The following is a 6,587-nucleotide window of genomic DNA, read 5'->3' on the forward strand; positions in this document are numbered from 1 at the left end:
CGACCCTCAGCCAGGCGTGGTCCAGGAATTGTATCCGTGGACCGCAATGTGCGTTCGAAATGTCGATGTTCATGTGTCCTGCAGTTCACACGTTGACGCGCAATTAGCTGCGTTCTTCATCGACCCACGAGCCAAGTGATCCACCGTTCAGGGTAATCGTATTTTTCTTTTTTATTTTTTATATTAAGGAAACGACGAGGATACCCCGATACTGAATCCTTTCTTTTTTTTTTTAAACCGTCGCTCAACCTGGAGAGAACGACTCTTCTTCGAAGCATGGTCGCAGAGCCCATACGCTTAAAAAATTCGATATTGAAAACTATAATTCGTTCAGGTATATATTGCATTCTCGATAAAATTCGATGGGATACGAATTTCGGTTGGCCTCGAGCGGTCTTACCTCCCAATTTCCGAAGCGAATATCCGCTAACGGTACGGGTGTCCGACTCACGACACGATGGCCTCTCTGTATAACCGAACATAATTCGATATTCCCTCTGAACGAACAACGTTTCAACTTTTAAATAAGAAGCGATAAAATCGGGCTCACGTCGACGCGATGCATCTTGGTTTCGCCGTTCTTGGTTTCGTCGGTTTAAAGCTTACAACGACGACGACCATCACACCATCCACCCATGGGTAGGAAGCACGATTCGAGAATGATTATAGCGTATAAGAGAAAAGAGGTCGAACTGGTATCCATCGAAGAGAACGTCGCGAAACAAAGTTCGACGGCGGCTCGTCCATCCTTCGATTTCGTTTTACTATCGACGCGCTACTTGTCCTTACCGCTTTTTCGATTATCATTATCTCGACAGCTTCGTTCGATCCCAAAGTCTTGGTGTGCGGTCCTCGTCCATCTCCCGTTTTATAACGGGAGCTCAGGCAACGAAAATAAAAAAGAGAAAGGAGGTACAGAAATGTGAATTTGGTACTTTTCTTGCACGTATCTATATACATACACATACGCAACGCACGCATATACGTTCATAAAGACGGCGGGTCTATTTAAAAAAGACCTCACGCAAGCGCCTTATTGTGTTGTCAAGCCATTTGTCATTTTATTTTTGTGTTTTCAATATATTTCAGTAGGGACGTAATGTTATTAAAGCGGCGGGTCATTTAAAAATTCGACCTCACGCAAGCGCTTTTTTTTCTTTTTTATCATTTTGTATATACCATTATGCATATACATACGTGATACGTACACGTACGTGCAAACCGTACCTTTATAAATCTTTATTAAAAATATACATCATCGAGACGGCGGATCGCGTCCGTATATGCATCCGTAAACGCACACACGACGACGACGATCTCACGCAAGCGTCCCTTTGTATCGTTTTGGCGTACCATAACGACATTCATCTCGTCGAGACGGCGGGTCCGTTTATTCGATAAATAGACCTTCACGCAAGCGTCTCTTCGAGCTTATTTATCGTTATTCCTCTTCTTCGTGTCGAATTTTCGTGTCTGGTAAGAAAAAAATTCGAAAATGATCGAAATCAACGGATACAACGGACGGAAGGGATTTCTTTTTCTTTCCTCCTCACGTAAGCCATCGTTCCGTGATTTCATTATTCGTTCGATGTACAAAGTACATTTTGGTATTTGGTAATGGAATCGAAATTCCATTTTATCCTTCTCCTTGTTTATCTCTCTTTTTGTTACGCATTCTCTGTTTGTATGTTTCATTCGTTAATGATCCTTCCGCAGGTTCACCTACGGAAACCTTGTTACGACTTTTACTTCCTCTAAATGATCAAGTTTGGTCATCTTCCCGGTAACATCGGCAATGCCGAGACATTGGCCGCGCACCAGTCCGAAGACCTCACTAAATCATTCAATCGGTAGTAGCGACGGGCGGTGTGTACAAAGGGCAGGGACGTAATCAACGCGAGCTTATGACTCGCGCTTACTGGGAATTCCTCGTTCATGGGGAATAATTGCAAGCCCCAATCCCTAGCACGAAGGAGGTTCAGCGGGTTACCCGGGCCTTTCGGCCAGGGAAAACACGCTGATTCCTTCAGTGTAGCGCGCGTGCGGCCCAGAACATCTAAGGGCATCACAGACCTGTTATTGCTCAATCTCGTGCGGCTAGAAGCCGCCTGTTCCTCTAAGAAGATTTGTTTGTACGTTGGTAGTAAAACTCACCGACCGAAGCCGAGGGCCTTCGAGATACCATAAGTTACGTCTATTTAGCAGGCTAGAGTCTCGTTCGTTATCGGAATTAACCAGACAAATCGCTCCACCAACTAAGAACGGCCATGCACCACCACCCACCGAATCAAGAAAGAGCTATCAATCTGTCAATCCTTCCGGTGTCCGGGCCTGGTGAGGTTTCCCGTGTTGAGTCAAATTAAGCCGCAGGCTCCACTCCTGGTGGTGCCCTTCCGTCAATTCCTTTAAGTTTCAGCTTTGCAACCATACTTCCCCCGGAACCCAAAAGCTTTGGTTTCCCGGAAGCTGCCCGCCGAGTCATCGGAGGAACTTCGGCGGATCGCTGGCTGGCATCGTTTATGGTTAGAACTAGGGCGGTATCTGATCGCCTTCGAACCTCTAACTTTCGTTCTTGATTAATGAAAACATTTTTGGCAAATGCTTTCGCTTCTGTCCGTCTTGCGACGATCCAAGAATTTCACCTCTAACGTCGCAATACGAATGCCCCCATCTGTCCCTATTAATCATTACCTCGGGGTTCCGAAAACCAACAAAATAGAACCGAGGTCCTATTCCATTATTCCATGCACACAGTATTCAGGCAAAGGTAGCCTGCTTTAAGCACTCTAATTTTTTCAAAGTAACGTATCGGCCCACCTCGACACTCAGTGAAGAGCACCGCGATGGGATATTAGTTGGACCGCCCGCAAGGAGCTAAGCCCACCGATAGGACGTACCACATAATGCCAGTTAAACACCGCGAGCGGTGAACCGACACTGTGACACACAGATTCAACTACGAGCTTTTTAACCGCAACAACTTTAATATACGCTATTGGAGCTGGAATTACCGCGGCTGCTGGCACCAGACTTGCCCTCCAATTGGTCCTCGTTAAAGGATTTAAAGTGTACTCATTCCGATTACGGGGCCTCGGATGAGTCCCGTATCGTTATTTTTCGTCACTACCTCCCCGTGCCGGGAGTGGGTAATTTGCGCGCCTGCTGCCTTCCTTGGATGTGGTAGCTGTTTCTCAGGCTCCCTCTCCGGAATCGAACCCTGATTCCCCGTTACCTGTTACAACCATGGTAGGCGCAGAACCTACCATCGACAGTTGATAAGGCAGACATTTGAAAGATGCGTCGCCGGTGCTAGATGACCATGCGATCAGCACAAAGTTATTCAGAGTCACCAAAACAAACGATGGACGAACGGACGAGCCGTCCGCCACCGATTGGTTTTGATCTAATAAAAGCATTCCTCCCATCTCTGAGAGGAATTCTGTTTGCATGTATTAGCTCTAGAATTACCACAGTTATCCAAGTAAATGTGTCCACGATCTAATGAACCATAACTGATTTAATGAGCCATTCGCGGTTTCACCTTAATTCGGCATGTACTGAGACATGCATGGCTTAATCTTTGAGACAAGCATATGACTACTGGCAGGATCAACCAGGGATCTTAGTTTATTATTAATATATTTTGCCAATTTTGACATATATATATTTTTCGTCGTCGGTGCCCTCACCGATCGACTACAATAGGTCTTTATAAATATTCGAGCACGTATCAAGCATGCTAAACATTTGGTAACCTTTTGAAAAAATTTAATTTCATAAAGCGCGTAATATAAATTCACGCTGAGGCATATCCCAATGTAATATCAGCACTTCCACAATATGCCCCGTTCATTCACAATTTCAAGAATCATACTTCACAATATCATATATATAAAAATTATAATATAATATTGTGTTTTATTTAACAACGTGGTGTTACAATAACATCGCACGTCGTTTCTTTTCTCTCACTTTTACAAACTCAAAGCTCATCATACGAAACGTGTCGTATTGCAAGCCACCAAGAACTATTCGACACGCCCGTACGCCCTAGGGATTTATATATCCTTAGGTGTTAGAAAGGCCCGATCGCTCGAGGCTAAAAGTTGATGCTCAGTCGTACAAGTACACATGGCAAAAGCCATACATACAGGTCACCAGCGTCCCCTATAGGTCGCTTTGCCGCTCAAGAGCCATTCGGTCATAGACACCGACTCGCGGCTATGCAGTGTGGAGAAAGATCGGTAAGAACCGGACAGAAACAGTCGAGAAAGTATTTCCCGAGGAGCGGTGTACCGTATCTCGACCGAGATCGTAGAACGGACACGCGCCCGACGCTGCTCCGCCCGGCCGCACCGGACCGTCGCTTCTCTTACAGTAACCGAACGGCCGGCCACCATGTCGGCGCCGACCGGGCTAATGCACGGCCGCTTATGGTGCAAAACCGCTGTAGCGACAGACCGAGCGGAGGGTACGCTGGAACTTAGACTTCGATCGATGATCATTATCATTATACAAATTGGTAAAAAAAATTACAAATATATTAACAGGATGGTATAAATGAAAGGTCAATAATAGATTTTTTCAAAAAAATTAAATTTTTTTTTTCTCGATAAGAAAAGTTACGAAAAATTAATTTTTAATAAAGGAACAAAAAAAATTAACAATATAAAAATTGCAAAGGATAAATATAAATTGATTAATGAAAAAAAACATACCAGTTATAACGTTATTTTTCGAGAAATTAAGAAAAAATGCCCGAGTCATGTCGGTTCGGTGGCCCGACCGTACGCGCAAAGTCCCCGGTCATGTCGGTTCGCCCGTTCTATATATATCGCTCAGAGTAAAAAAAAATTATAAGTATATTAACATGACGGTATAAATGAAAGGTCAATATTATATTTTTTCAAAAAAATTAAATTTTTTTTTTCTCGATAAGAAAAGTTACGAAAAATCAATTTTTGATGAAAGAACAGAAAAAATTAAGAATATAAAAAATTGCGAAGGATAAATATAAATTGATTAATGAAAAAAAACATACCAGTTATAAGGTTATTTTTCGAGAAATTAAGAGAAAAACACCCGAGTCACGTCGGTTCGACCATAGCTCGATCGTACGCGCAAAGTCCCCGGTCATGTCGGTTCGCCCGTCTTACGCGTATAGCGCAAAGTCCCCGGTCATGTCGGTTCGCCCGTCCTGCGCGTATAGCGCAAAGTCCCCGGTCATGTCGGTTCGCCCGTCCTACGCGTATGGCGCAAAGTCCCCGGTCATGTCGGTTCGCCCGTTCTATATATATATCGTTCAGAGTTCCCCGGTAAAAAAATTATAATTTATATTAACATGACGGTATAAATGAAAGGTCAATATTATATTTTTTCAAAAAATTAAATTTTTTTTTTCTCAATAAGAAAAGTTACGAAAAATCAATTTCTGATGAAAGAACAGAAAAAATTAACAATATAAAAAATTGCGAAGGATAAATATAAATTGATTAATGAAAAAAAAAACATACCAGTTATAAGGTTATTTTTCGAGAAATTAAGAAAAAAACACCCGAGTCACGTCGGTTCGACCATAGCTCGATCGTACGCGCAAAGTCCCCGGTCATGTCGGTTCGCCCGTCTTACGCGTATGGCGCAAAGTCCCCGGTCATGTCGGTTCGCCCGTTCTATATATATATCGTTCAGAGTTCCCCGGTAAAGAAAAATTATAATTTATATTAACATGACGGTATAAATGAAAGGTCAATATTATATTTTTTCAAAAAAATTAAATTTTTTTTTTCTCGATAAGAAAAGTTACGAAAAATCAATTTTTGATGAAGGAACAGAAAAAATTAACAATATAAAAATTGCGAAGGATAAATATAGATTGATTAATGAAAAAACATACCAGTTATAAGGTCATTTTTCGAGAAATTAAGAAAAAAATACCCGAGTCACGTCGGTTCGACCATAGCTCGATCGTACGCGCAAAGTCCCCGGTCATGTCGGTTCGCCCGTTCTATATATATCGTTCATAGTTCCCCGGTAAAGAAAAATTATAATTTATATTAACATGACGGTATAAATGAAAGGTCAATATTATATTTTTTCAAAAAAATTAAATTTTTTTTTTCTCGATAAGAAAAGTTACGAAAAATCAATTTTTGATGAAGGAACAGAAAAAATTAACAATATAAAAATTGCGAAGGATAAATATAGATTGATTAATGAAAAAAACATACCAGTTATAAGGTCATTTTTCGAGAAATTAAGAAAAAAATACCCGAGTCACGTCGGTTCGACCATAGCTCGATCGTACGCGCAAAGTCCCCGGTCATGTCGGTTCGCCCGTCCTACGCGTATAGCGCAAAGTCCCCGATCATGTCGGTTCGCCCGTTCTATATATATCGCTCAGAGTAACAAAAAATTATAAGTATATTAACATGACGGTATAAATGAAAGGTCAATGATAGATTTTTTCAAAAAAATAATTTTTTTTTTTCTCGATAAGAAAAGTTACGAAAAATCAATTTTTGATGAAAGAACAGAAAAAATTAAGAATATAAAAATTGCGAAGGATAAATATAAATTGATTAATGAAA

At 41.5% G+C, this 6,587-nt stretch overlaps 2 non-coding genes across 2 annotated transcripts; both read right to left on the bottom strand.

Moving 5' to 3' along the window:
* LOC133667745 (5.8S ribosomal RNA) lies at positions 1-155 on the bottom strand. The gene has a single exon (XR_009833348.1). It is a non-coding gene; the product is annotated as a 5.8S ribosomal RNA (ribosomal RNA).
* A 1,544-nt stretch (positions 156-1,699) lies between these two features.
* LOC133667764 (small subunit ribosomal RNA) lies at positions 1,700-3,620 on the bottom strand. The gene has a single exon (XR_009833367.1). It is a non-coding gene; the product is annotated as a small subunit ribosomal RNA (ribosomal RNA).
* Positions 3,621-6,587: the final 2,967 nt, after the last annotated feature.

This window comes from Apis cerana, unplaced genomic scaffold (genome assembly GCF_029169275.1).
Source record: "Apis cerana isolate GH-2021 unplaced genomic scaffold, AcerK_1.0 scaffold3_AcerK, whole genome shotgun sequence".
NCBI classification, from domain to species: Eukaryota; Metazoa; Arthropoda; class Insecta; order Hymenoptera; family Apidae; genus Apis; species Apis cerana.